General features: G+C 48.0%; 1 pseudogene; it reads right to left on the bottom strand.

The window, feature by feature from the left end:
• Nucleotides 1-6,167: 6,167 nt before the first annotated feature.
• Nucleotides 6,168-11,870, bottom strand: LOC135892007 (vesicle-associated membrane protein 3-like; annotated as a pseudogene).
• Nucleotides 11,871-12,141: the final 271 nt, after the last annotated feature.

Genomic DNA, 12,141 nt, shown 5'->3' with positions numbered 1-12,141 from the left:
CTCTGCCTTCTCTCACGCACCTTCGAGTCCTGTGGATGGAAGTGGGACTCAGCTGTGTGCGGGGCAGGGCTGGAGTCAGGACTCCTGGGTTCTGCCCCTGCTCTGCTCCTACCCTTGTGCGCGCCCTGGCTTCTCCCTGCCGTGCTCGGGGAGTGTCTGTGACGCTGGGCGACGGCCACTAGTGACACTGATGGAGGGGCCCAGTTCCCTCTAGTGTCACTGATGGATGGGCGCAGCCCCACCAGTGATTGATTTGAGTATAAAGCAACTGGGGTGCTGGTGGGTTGATGTCTGCAAGGCTGATGACGGCCGAACGCCGCAGCCCCCCACTTCTGGCGCTGCAGGGGCCGGGCCTGGGCACCCATGGGCCTGCGCCTGGTGACAGGGCCACGCAGGTCCCCGCTGATCCCCCACCCGGTCACGTGGGGCGCAGAGGGAGGCGGGGCCCCCTTGCAGGGTTAAAGCGAGGACTGGGTTGGGGTAGTGGGGCCTCAACCCACTCCGGTCAGGGCCCCCCAAAGAGCTGCAAGTCCCCCCCAACCAGTGCCCCCCCCAGCAGTGCCCCTCGCTCCCCCCGAGTCAAGTCTCTTGCCCACCTCCACCCAGCCTCCCCCCCCAGCCAGGCTCCTCAGCCCCCGCAGCCAGGCCCCCCAGCCAGGCCCCGTGTTGTACCCAGGAGCAGGAGCGGGTTTAATGGAACGTCTCCTTCCCTCGCTCTTCACTTCGACCAGAACGTGCTGGGACAGCCTGAGCTGCGCACACACAGTCACTGGGACGGACTGCACCACTCGGCAGGGAGCTCAGTCCCTTTCTGCATTTAGTGGCGGGAAAATATGGTACAGTCCCAGCAAGGGTGGAAAACAGTCTGAGGTAAAATTGTCCTTGGAGTGGCCAATGGCGGGAAAAACCAGTTGGATCCAGTTATGACTGGGCCATGATAACAGTAAACAACAAGATGGCGGTCACAAGATGGCAGTTCAGACTCCATCTTGGATTGCTGCTATATCTTTACAAACTACACATTGAATTTAATATACACATATTTTAACAGACTATAATCCTATAACAAAACACACCCAGCAGTATATAGAGCAGTATAAACAAGTCATTGTCTGTATGTAATTTTAGTTTGTACTGACTTCGCTAATGCTTTTTATGTAGCCTGTTGATGTACCCCCTGGAAGACCTCTGCGTACCCCCAGGGGCACACATAACCCTGGTTGAGAACCACTGGGTTAGAGAAACGGGGGGGGGGGGGGGTCCTAGAAATCAGGACTCCTGGGTTCAATCCTGACTGCAAGCGGAGTGGGGTCTAATGGTTGGAGCAGAGAGCTGAAAGTTAGGATTCCTGGGTTCTAGTCCAGGCTATGCAATTGATTCATTCTGTGACATGGTTCGTTCTGCCTTGTCTGCTTGTGACATGTGGAGCGCAGAGACCTGCCCCAGCCCTTCCCTTCCGGCTGGGTAGTGCAGTAATTAATGGCCATAGAGCCTGGGCTCCAAGATCCTGGAGCAAAGCATCCTGGAGAAGGAATTTGTTCCCCAGGCTTGACTGGCTCCCTGCCCCATCCCTCCCTCAATCAATCGGAACAAATCCCTCCTGGCAGAGCTGTTGTCTGACCCAATCTATTGGGTCCTGGCTGCTGTTCAGCTCAGGTTAACAGCATGTTCTGTTTCTGTAAACTCCCCCAGAGCTTTCGAATGGAAGTGAGAGTCTTCTTCACACCCTGCTCTAAACTGTGAGTAGTGTCACTCTGTGGCTGTTCACTCTACCTCCCCCCACAGAGATGGCATCATTTCAGTGCTAGGTGAGTGATCCCTGTATAGTGTTGCTGTATTACTACACTGCTGCTGCGCTCCACCCCAGAGGTATCTGCATTTCAGTGCTGGGCAGGCAATCCCTGTGCAGTGTTGCTGTGTGTTGTTATGCAGCTACTGCGCTCTACCCCAGAAGTGGCTGCAATTCAGTACAGGGTGAATGGAAGTCCATGTCTCATTTTGCCCGGGGGGGTTTAAAGAGCCTCCCAACCCCTCACCTGCACCCCAGCTCCTAGGAGGGGTTATAGAGCCCCCCCAAGGCTGGAGAGTTACAGCCCTTGCCCTTAGCCCAGCGGTTCTATAGGTAGAGCCCCCAGAGCTTGCCCCCCATCACTCCCCAGGCTCGAGCCGCTAGCGGGGTCTCTCTCCCCCTTCCTGAGAGCCTCACGTGGCCCCACAGCAAGCGGGTTCGGCCTCCGACTCACCGTGCAGCTGCCTCCCACTGGACCCCAGGCTGGCCTCCCCCCACATTCCCATAGGGCAAGACGAGTGGGGGCGGGGCAGAGCAGCTGTTAGGGAGTGCTGTCAGGGAGTCCTTCCCCCAACCCCCTCAGGGGCTAGAACTAGAGCCAGAACCAGCTACTGGCTGGGGCTCGAGCTGCCGCTTCAGCGCCTAGCTCCCCCCACCCCATCACCCAGGGCGGGGATCCGGGGCTACAGCCTGGCCCAGCGCAGCAACCGTCCATGGGCCACTCTGCCCTCAACGGCCGCCCCCCAGGAGGTGCAGCCGCCTCCCCAGCAGCACAAGGCAGCAGAGACCTTTCTTCCTAACACCCCCGCCCACCCACACACACGCCGAGGAACACATGGTAGTTTCAACAGCCACTTTATTAAACGTTACAAAGGCCAACACAGTGCAGGGACACACGCCTCCCTGGTGACATACATTTAGAAACCTCTGACAGTGTAGGAACTAGTACAGAGAGTTGATATTTCTTTAAAAGCTGCAGCATAAACATAATAGTAAAAAGTTTCTTAATTGTGAGTAAATAAGATTACATTTTTGTACAGTTAGCTTTGTTACTGGTCCATGGTGCATTCATACAGTAGAGTTATTTTTCTAGAGACTTTGTACATTTAAAGAAGTCCCTGCAGTGATAAAGATAGAGCAGAAATTAAAATACTTCAGTAGGCACAGAAATCCTTGCCTTTCTCTCCCTCTTCATCCTCAACGAAACAGGCAAGGCCTTAGATAGTTAATTATACGCCAACAGAGCAACTTTCCACAACACTCACTACCAAAAAGCATCTTGTACTTTGGGGTAAAGAGGCCAATATTTCTTGCTAGGTGTTTAGAGGGCAGCTCCACCATTGGGCTTAGCCACCCTCTGAGCGCTCTGTCACATCTTTCTGGTAGTTGTCCCTCCAGAGTCTAGCTCATTTTTTGTGATAACAGCCAAAGCAACATCCAACACTCAAAGAAGTAGGCTATGTCGATTAGGTTTGTGAATCAATTTCACAGTGTAGCTACTTGCAAATCTACCCCAAAAAGTAAGGGAGGAAAAAAGAGACAAGAGAAAGGAAAAACTATACAGAGGAAATAGAAACAAGGACTGGAAGGAAATTAGAAACAGACAGATTAGAGGGTACACACAGTGGTGACTCTGTGTGAAGCACCAAGTTATTTCTTTCCCTCCTCATAGAGAGCAGTCACCCATACCTAAAAAGTTTGTCGGTAAGAGGGAAGAGGCAATGGCGTTTGTTACCAGCCTTTCCTGAAGTCCTAAGGGAACACTCACTCAGGGGACTAGTTTAGAGGGAAGATAATTTGTGAAGTAATGCAAACAGATTACATATAAATATATATACAATTTTAAACTACATTTGGCACTGATTCTACTCTGGAAACATCTGCTGGCTTGCAGAGAAAAGTTCTCATTGATCTACTTTTTGGCAAAAGACAAAAACCTCAAACAAAACCAACTTTGGTAAGTGTCTACATTACAAACAGTAAACATTTTTAAAGGTACTCTTTCAGATTAAACTGACACCAAAAAGTGACAGACTGTCTTTTGAAGAGAATGTAAACAACTTATAGAGAAGTGTTTAATCACAAATAACACAAAGCAGCACTAACGGTTCAGTGCTCAAATATTTAGAACTTCAATAATAGAATTTAACTGCATATTCTTAAAACAGTAGTGAATGACAAGTAGTGTTTACAATGGTGGCAGGCTCTTCCACAACTAGTCAGAAGGCATTAATGGAGTAAGGCAAGGCAGGGAAAGTCTGTTCAAATGGCCAGGCTCTAGGTTTTTTGCTGCTCCAAGCAAAAAAATTTTGGGCTGCCCCCCACCCCAGCCCTGGGCTTTCCCCCTTCCCCCCCCCCCCCCCAACTGCACCCTCCTGCCGCCCCAGCCCTGGGTCACTGGTAACTCGCTCCCAGGGCGGGTCATTCAGCAGGAATTTTGGATGTGCACAGAACACAGACAGGATTGGTTCCCATATTATTACAGAACTGCAGTAAAGTGGAACAATTTTCAGCTTGTGTGACTGGAGGATATCTGGATGCATATTATAAGATTGTCCTACATAAATGAGGAAAAGCTGAGGTGCCTTTATTATTCTTTTGTTCCATTCTTTGTTTCTATGGGGAATGCACTATCACGGTCTTCCTTTTAAACAAATAAAACTAAAACTTAAAAACAAAAAACAAAAAAAACAAGCAATGGCTGTTGAAAATAGCAATTCCAGTCCTAATAACCACTGGGAAGCATTTCTTGCTCAATTTATTCTACTTTTTCTATAGCAAGTTACAGTGGATCAGTATATTTGATTTGGGGGAAATGAAGTAACAGCTGCCCAAATTGAGCTTGAGCACTCCTGGATTTTGAGGGTGTTCAAATCTGGAAGGCAGGTGCTAGATTCCCTTTCTGAATATTAGCTATAACTGGAAAGGAAAAGTCAATTTCTGCTTCCATGGCTCAGAAGTGGAAATCCTCCTAAGTGCCTGGTACTGTATCTAAAGCTGCCCAGGTCCAGAGCCTCCCCTCCCTTACTTTTCATTTTAAATTCTAGTGAGATCCACATACCTCCCTTGCTGGGCTTCAGATAGAGAGGTGCACCGTCCATTTAGTCCCCCCAATTCCTTCTTTGGGGGAGAGCCCAGGGCTGGGGCGGCAGGAGGTGCGGGGGGGGGGGGGGGAAGAGCCCAGGGCTGGGGCGGCAGGGGGTGCAGGTGGGGGGAGAGCCCAGGGCTGGGGCAGCAGGGGGGTGCGGGTGGTGGGGGAAGAGCCTAGGACTGGGGAGGCAGGGGGTGCGGGGGGGGGGGGGAAGAGCCTAGGACTGGGGAGGCAGGGGAGTGCAGGTGGGGGCAGAGCTGAGGTGGCAGGGGGTGTGGGCGGCGGAGAGCCCAGGGCTGGGGCAGCAGGAGGGTGCAGGTGGGGGCCACAGCTGGGGCAGCAGGGTGTGCGGGTCGGGGGGAGAGCCCAGGGCTGGGGTGGCAGGGGGTGCGGGGGGGGGGGAAGAGCCTAGGACTAGGGAGGCAGGCGGTGTGGGGGGGGGGAGAGCCCAGGACTGGGGCAGCAGGGGAGTGCAGGTGGGGGCCAGAGCTGAGGTGGCAGGGGGTGTGGGCGGGGGAGAGCCCAGGGCTGGGGCAGTACAGGGGGGCGGGGGGGGCAGTTCTGTTCCTACCATTCACAGCAAGCTGCAGATTTCAGTACCATATTCCTTCCCCCACCCTTTCCTGTTGCTAGTGGCCAAGGGAATGCTGGGAAATGTAGTTCTTTCCCTGCTCCAGGGCTGGCTCTATAGGCAGGGAGCTAACCAAGGAACTACGGCTCCCAGGGCCCCCTGTTGGTTCTCAGCTCCCATGCTGGATTCTTGCGCCCCTTGCAAATCTGCCTGCCCCAAGCAACTGCTTGCTTTGCTGGTGCCTAGAGCCGGCCCTGCAAATGGCAGACGTGTTAAGAGTTTCTTCCAAGAAGGCACAAATTTAAGATTTGGTTCCCATCCCTTTAGTAGTGTGTCACTACACCTTTAAATTGGGGCACGAAGGAGACAGCGAAGAGGACAGATACCCAAACATACTCTTCACATTTATCTAGAACGCAGTACTCACTGGCAACAATACATTGCTTCTAGATTCTGAAATGCAAACATGAAATCCTCTTCACCAGCTCATACTCAAGATTACCAAGGCACTGTGCAAGTTGTGGGCTGTGCTTATTAGTATTTTAAAATTAGGAGTGTAACTTTTAAATAAAGGCACATTTCCTATAAATGAGAGAAAGTTATCACATGACTAATCAAAATAATTTTGCTTTATACATCAGTAGGTGAGAGCTTGAGAATACAGCAGGTTTGAAGGAGAGAGATGGCTTCTGCTGGTTTGCATTTCTTCTTGTAACTCATGAGGATACACTCCAGACTATAACAGAAAAATAAGGATTGGAAAAACGACAGTCCTCTTCCCCCCACATCAAAGAGGCATAAAACAACCCTGCAACTTAAAGACTTGAGCTACGGAACACTCAAAATATTCAACAAAAGGAAATTCTAAATAATTTCCTGTGTTTGTTTTACCATAGTTTCATTCTTGCACAGGATTAGCTTTTAGAATTCATGTACTAAGTATTTCTCACCTATGGTCACAATTCTGTTTGTAGCATCACAGTTAGTTGCTGTAGACTGTGTTACAAACAGGCCCAAAGGTGAGAAATGAATATGCTGTCAGAGCTCGAGAGTAAATGAAGCCTGCTGGAAAGCTTGTTAACAGCTACATCACAAATTCAAACAGCTGAACACCAAGCAGTGTAACTAGGCAGAAGCTCCCTGGCTCTACTATGGCCAGAATATGAATCCACAGTCTTCCTTGCACCCACCAGAAACATCTCCACTTGTGTTGGTATTTACAGGTTTGTTACCAGTTATAATGATGGGCTCGTGGCTGTTGTATACATACGGGTACATCTGGCACATTCAGAAGTTGGGACAAGTGAAATCTGGATATCAAACAAGGGAGCATGAATTTCTTTCCTCTTAAAGCTTCTACTGCAATATATTTCTGTTTAAACAGCTTGTTCACCGGTGATGAATCCTTGAGAACTGTCTGTCCTCCTCCTCCTCCCCCAGGATTCTCCTCCAGCAGGAAAGCTAGTGCATGAAGTCAGTGGTGTTTCCTGCACTCAAGTGAGGCTAGTCAGATCAAGGCTCTTGCCTGGACTGAGTTTAAGGGCAGGGTTTTAAGTGTCGACCTGCAGTGGCATCAGTGCAACTGGACTGCTGTAGCGCTTCAGTGAAGACAATATTACACTGATGGGAGAGCTTCTCCCATTGGCATATTTAATCCACCTCCATGAGAGACGGTAGCTATGTTGAGGGGAAAAGCTCTCCTGTCCACATAGCGCTGTCTACAATAGGGGTTAGGTAGGTGTAACTGCGTCGCTCACAGGTGTGGATTTTTCACACATAGTTATATCAATGGCATGCAGGGGTAAGTTTACAGTGTAGACCTGTCCTAACTACCTTGCTATCTAAGCACTATTGAGGATTGGAGGAGGAGTTTCATATGAAGCTTCCCTACTTCTTTTGTGGTTTGTTTTGCCTGACTTCTGGGCTGGAAGACAGCAAGGGGAGTCTGATTGGCTGGAGTACCCATTTGGGGATTAAGAAAAGGGTGTGACCCACTAGAAGAGGGCCAGACTGCTTTGCAAGAAAGAAAAGTGACATAAGGATGTTGAACCTGGAGTCTAAAGGATTAATAAATGTAGAAATATCACGAAAGATGAATTTGAGAAAGGTGTATGTCCACAGCTCCTGTCATCTAAGTTCTCAAAGCATTTCATGTTACTCTTTGGAAACCCCTGTGAGGTTTGCATCATTATCCCCATTTTAAAGATTGAAAAACTGAGGCAAAGAAGTGGTCAAGTGACCTGGTCACGCTCAGAGTCACTCGCAGAGCTGGGACTGGGACTCAGGGGTCCCAGTCTCCTGTGGGATCCCATTTCTGCTCAATGCACAAGAGCCTGAGATTCAACAGTTAAGGTTCCCACAGAAGACATAATTTCACCACATCACACAGATTACATTCAAACATCAATTTAGCAGCGTAAGTACTACTTTGAACTATTGCATATGTCAGGCATGCAATATGGCTAAGTTAGCGTTACTGTGTGAACCTTAACTTTTGAATATTATGACCTATGTACTAGCAGTCACAACCAGAGTGTGTTACAGTAACAACTTTTTGCATTCGATTTACAGTCTTATGCCCCATGTACGCTAGTCTACTGACAAAACAGTGCTTTAGCTAAACACTTACCAATGATGATGATGATGATAATGAGAACAAATGCTATCAATACTGCCCATATCTGTTAAAAAAAGCACATAATTTAATTCAAACAACTCACTTAGATATTTTTAAAAGAGGGCAAAAGCTTCTTCTCTAGACCCAACTACTACTCCCCTGCCTTACAAATTAATGTTTTCCACTCTGTCTTGGCTTCTCAGCAAATAAAGAGTAGGCTTCCAGGCCTTCCTGTAATTAGCACACATGACTGTAAGAGACTAAAGGTTCTTTGTGCTGCTGTGTGTGTTGTCATCATTCAATCCATAGCACTGAATTTCTTCCTTCTAGATCTCCAACACCTTAAACTAGTACATCCATTTATCCTTAGCCACATTTCTGGCCTGGAGAACGTTTTGTGTAAAGGAACTTGGCCAGGCCACCCAACTTTTGGAAAGTTCATCTACTTCACTAAGCCAAATGCTCATTAAGGACCGTATGTTCTAATCTTAAATACTATTCACTATGAGTAAAGGCTGCAGAAATTGGCCATATGTTTTCATGGTTAAAGTTATCTGGATTTCTTTCCCTTTATGTAGTATTCAACAACTTATAGTTCTTAGTGACATTAATTTGCATTGGAAATACTCGAGTCATGGTTACCTTATAGTTCTTCCACCAATACTTTCTTTTCAGCTTGGCAGCACTGGTCTCAGATTCCGCTGCAGTGCATCATCCAACTCTGACAGCTTCTGATCTCGTTCCAAAACCCTGTCCACGTTCACCGTCATGATGTCAATCACCTACAGTGATTTAATAGTCACAGTAAGTTATTCATGTGTTAGATGTTCATCTCCTCAAACACTTTAAGCATGCAGCATATCCTGACAGACACCTTTTATAACATTAACAACATTCAAGCGTTTGTTTTTAAATAAAGCAGAAGATATTGCCTTTTTATTAAGAGTAGACAATATTGAATTTAGGTTCTTATATTAGCTGAAAGATTTGTGGAACTAAGTAATTGAATTGGAGATTCCCAATGCCTGCCTTGGGGTTTCAATATCAGAAGCTTTGTTTATAAACTGACTCCTACTGAAAGTAAAGTATTCCACTAACAATCTAGCATGTTAGAGAAGGGTCATCACTGTATAAGAAAAACTCAGTTATGGAAGCCACAGCTGGCATTTGAACAATACAGTAACTGCTCATTTAACATCATCCCGGTTAACGTTATTATATTGCTAATCAATTAGAGAACACGCTCGTTTAAAGTTGCACAATGCTCCCCTATAATGTTGTTTGGCAGCCACCTGCTATGTCCACTGCTTGCAGAAAGAGCAGCCTATTGGAGCTAGCTGATGGGGCTTGGAACCAGGGTAAACCAGCAGCCTCCCAAAGTTCCCTGTGCGACAGCCGCCCAGCAGGCTATCAATTGCCGGGCAGTTCAGCTGTCCCTTCCCCCACTGCCATATGCTACTCCTGCCCTCTGCCTTGGAGCTGCTCCCGGGAGCCTCCTGCTTGCTGTGCGGGGGATGGGGGTGGCGGGGAAGAGAAATGCTAATGTCAGGGTGTCCCCCTCCCCCCTGCTCCTGTACCTATCTCCACAGAGCAAGGGGGGACATGACAGGGCTCAGGACAGAGGGAGCTTGCTGGAAGCAGCTGCTGTCTCAACTTGCCGATCTTCTTAAAAAGGTAGTGTACTTAGAGTGGGGGTGAGTGTACTTAAAGGGACAAGGCACATCTCTCTCTCTCACACACACACACACAGGGTGTGTGTATCTGTCTCTCCCTCTCTCACAGAGACACAGTCTCTCTCTGCCATGCTGTGTCTCCTCCCAGCATCTGTGCTGCTTTGTAGAGTGTGAGGCTACATGAACAACAATGTGTTAATCCTTGAGGGCTCAGGCGAGTGCTAGTTCATCATTTAACAGTAAGGCATTCCCTGGGAAATATCCCACCCTCTGACTCCACCACCTCAACCACGCTTCACAAACATCATTGCTGCGTACAGTATTAAATTGTTTAAAACTTATACTGTGTGTGTGTGTGTGTGTATATATATATATATATATATATATATATATATATACACACACACACACACACACACACACACACACACATATATAAAAATTAAAATATAGTCTCTTGTTGGACGAAAAAAATTTCTCTGGGACCTAACTCCCCCGTCCTTTTACATTAATTCTTATGGGGAAACTGGATTCACTTAACATCGTTTCGCATAAAGTAGCATTTTTCAGGAACATAACTACAACATTAAGTGAGGAGTTACTGTACAATGTTTCTTTTGACACACAAAGCACCTATGACTTCTGAAAAGGAAGTGATGTGCTACCCTATCCAGTCAGAAAGAAATGAGGCTCTCAGTCAAGGATGGTTTTTGGCTCATGCAGGAAGTTTGCCATAGTTTTGATATAGAACTAGAAACCCCTGGGAATTGTGGATTTCCACATAGCATAGCTCATTCTCTGTCAGAAACCAACTGGAGTCATGCAGTTAACACATTGGCTCACAAGATAGTCATCTTTGCAAGATCAAGTCAACACCTGGGAAGTATCACAGGTTTCCTGCAACGAATCTCAAGATGATAGTTCAGATCACAAGAGGGACAAACGACGAAGACATTCTAGCTTTTGGTTCATACACTGAAGCAGACAAATTTACTCTTTGCCCACACAGCACTTCCATGTGTCTTCCCTCTGTCAGGTTTCCCAAGGTCAAAGGAATGGTAAAGCTGCTCTATACAAGAGCCATACCTCATCTACGTGGTGTTGTGTCTGCTCAAGGTGACGGTTACTGCCAGAGGCACTACTTGAGCTTCCAGGGCCACTTGTTGACCTGCAGTGTAGAGACAGTTACACTACGATATCATACCGTTAATTACATTTATATACCACCTAGAAGTATGCTTGGTAATTTGCAAACAAACGGTATACAAACCAGTGACTATAAACGTGGTCATAACAATGGTCATAACAAAGAAAGGTGGAACATTCCCAAGGAGCTAATATGCAACAGAAGAAAGAAAGTTCGATTTCTTTTGCAGTGGAGGAGTGACGCTTGAGCAGCAAGCTTTAGCCATAGAATTCAGACAGTGGTTCCAAACTTACCACTAACGAATGGCTGCAATGCCACTGGAGATCAGAGAAGCAGGTGGGAGAGAGAAGAGCGGCACTACAGCTCAGAGCATAGTGTATTGTTGCTCTTGATTGACCAAGAACATGGGTTTAGGGATCCCCCCCTCTTTGAAATAAAAAGCAGATGAGCTTGTGTGCACTATTTTCCCTTGGTTGAACTTGGGAATTTAAATTCTTTTTGGAAGCTACTGAACTCAGAAAAAGATTGTGTCAGTCACTGGAAGCATGCTTGTTTTCCTAAAAGTTCACCACAGAATAGAGAGGCAGTGGCCAGTACCAGATATTTCAGAAGAAGGTGCAAGAAGCACTGTAGAGCAGTGGGACTCAACCTTTCCAGACTACTGTACCCTTTTCAAGAGTCTGATTTCCCCCAATGAAGGAAAAAGAACAGTACATCTACAGTTTGTACACATAAGACATCTACAACAGTGGTTCTCAAGCAGGGGTCTGGGGCCCCCTGAGGGGGGCCGCAAGGAGGTTTCAGGGGTCCACAAAGCATGGCCAGCATTAGACTTGGGGGGTCCAGGACAGAAAGCCAAAGCCCCACTGCATGGTGCTGAAGCCAAAGACCTGTCGCAGATCCTGAGGAAGATGCCCGAGTACCAGAGAGAGCTGAACAAGGTAACGGGGTTGGGGCTGTTAGTGGGCGGGGGGCAGGGCATTCAGTGGGGCTGATGGGGGGGCAGGGTGCTCTGTGGGGCTGGTGAGGGGCAGTAGGGATTCTCTGGGGGGCAGGGCACTCTGGGGCACTCCGCTTTACTGCCTGATGAGAGCTGCTGACCTGTCCCGTCGGGCAGAGCCATTTCCCCCCCAGGTGCTGTGTGGCACCATGGGCAGCAGCCTGCCTGTCAGTGCCCAGAGCTGCCACATTAGCCCCACATAATAGGGTTATGAAGATGGGTCTATGGGAGGGTTTGACTTCCTCTACCATGG

Source organism: Emys orbicularis, chromosome 19 (genome assembly GCF_028017835.1).
Source record: "Emys orbicularis isolate rEmyOrb1 chromosome 19, rEmyOrb1.hap1, whole genome shotgun sequence".
Lineage (NCBI taxonomy): Eukaryota > Metazoa > Chordata > Testudines > Emydidae > Emys > Emys orbicularis.
Note: the sequence above shows the minus strand (reverse complement) of the source record. Positions and strands in the feature narration are given on the sequence as shown.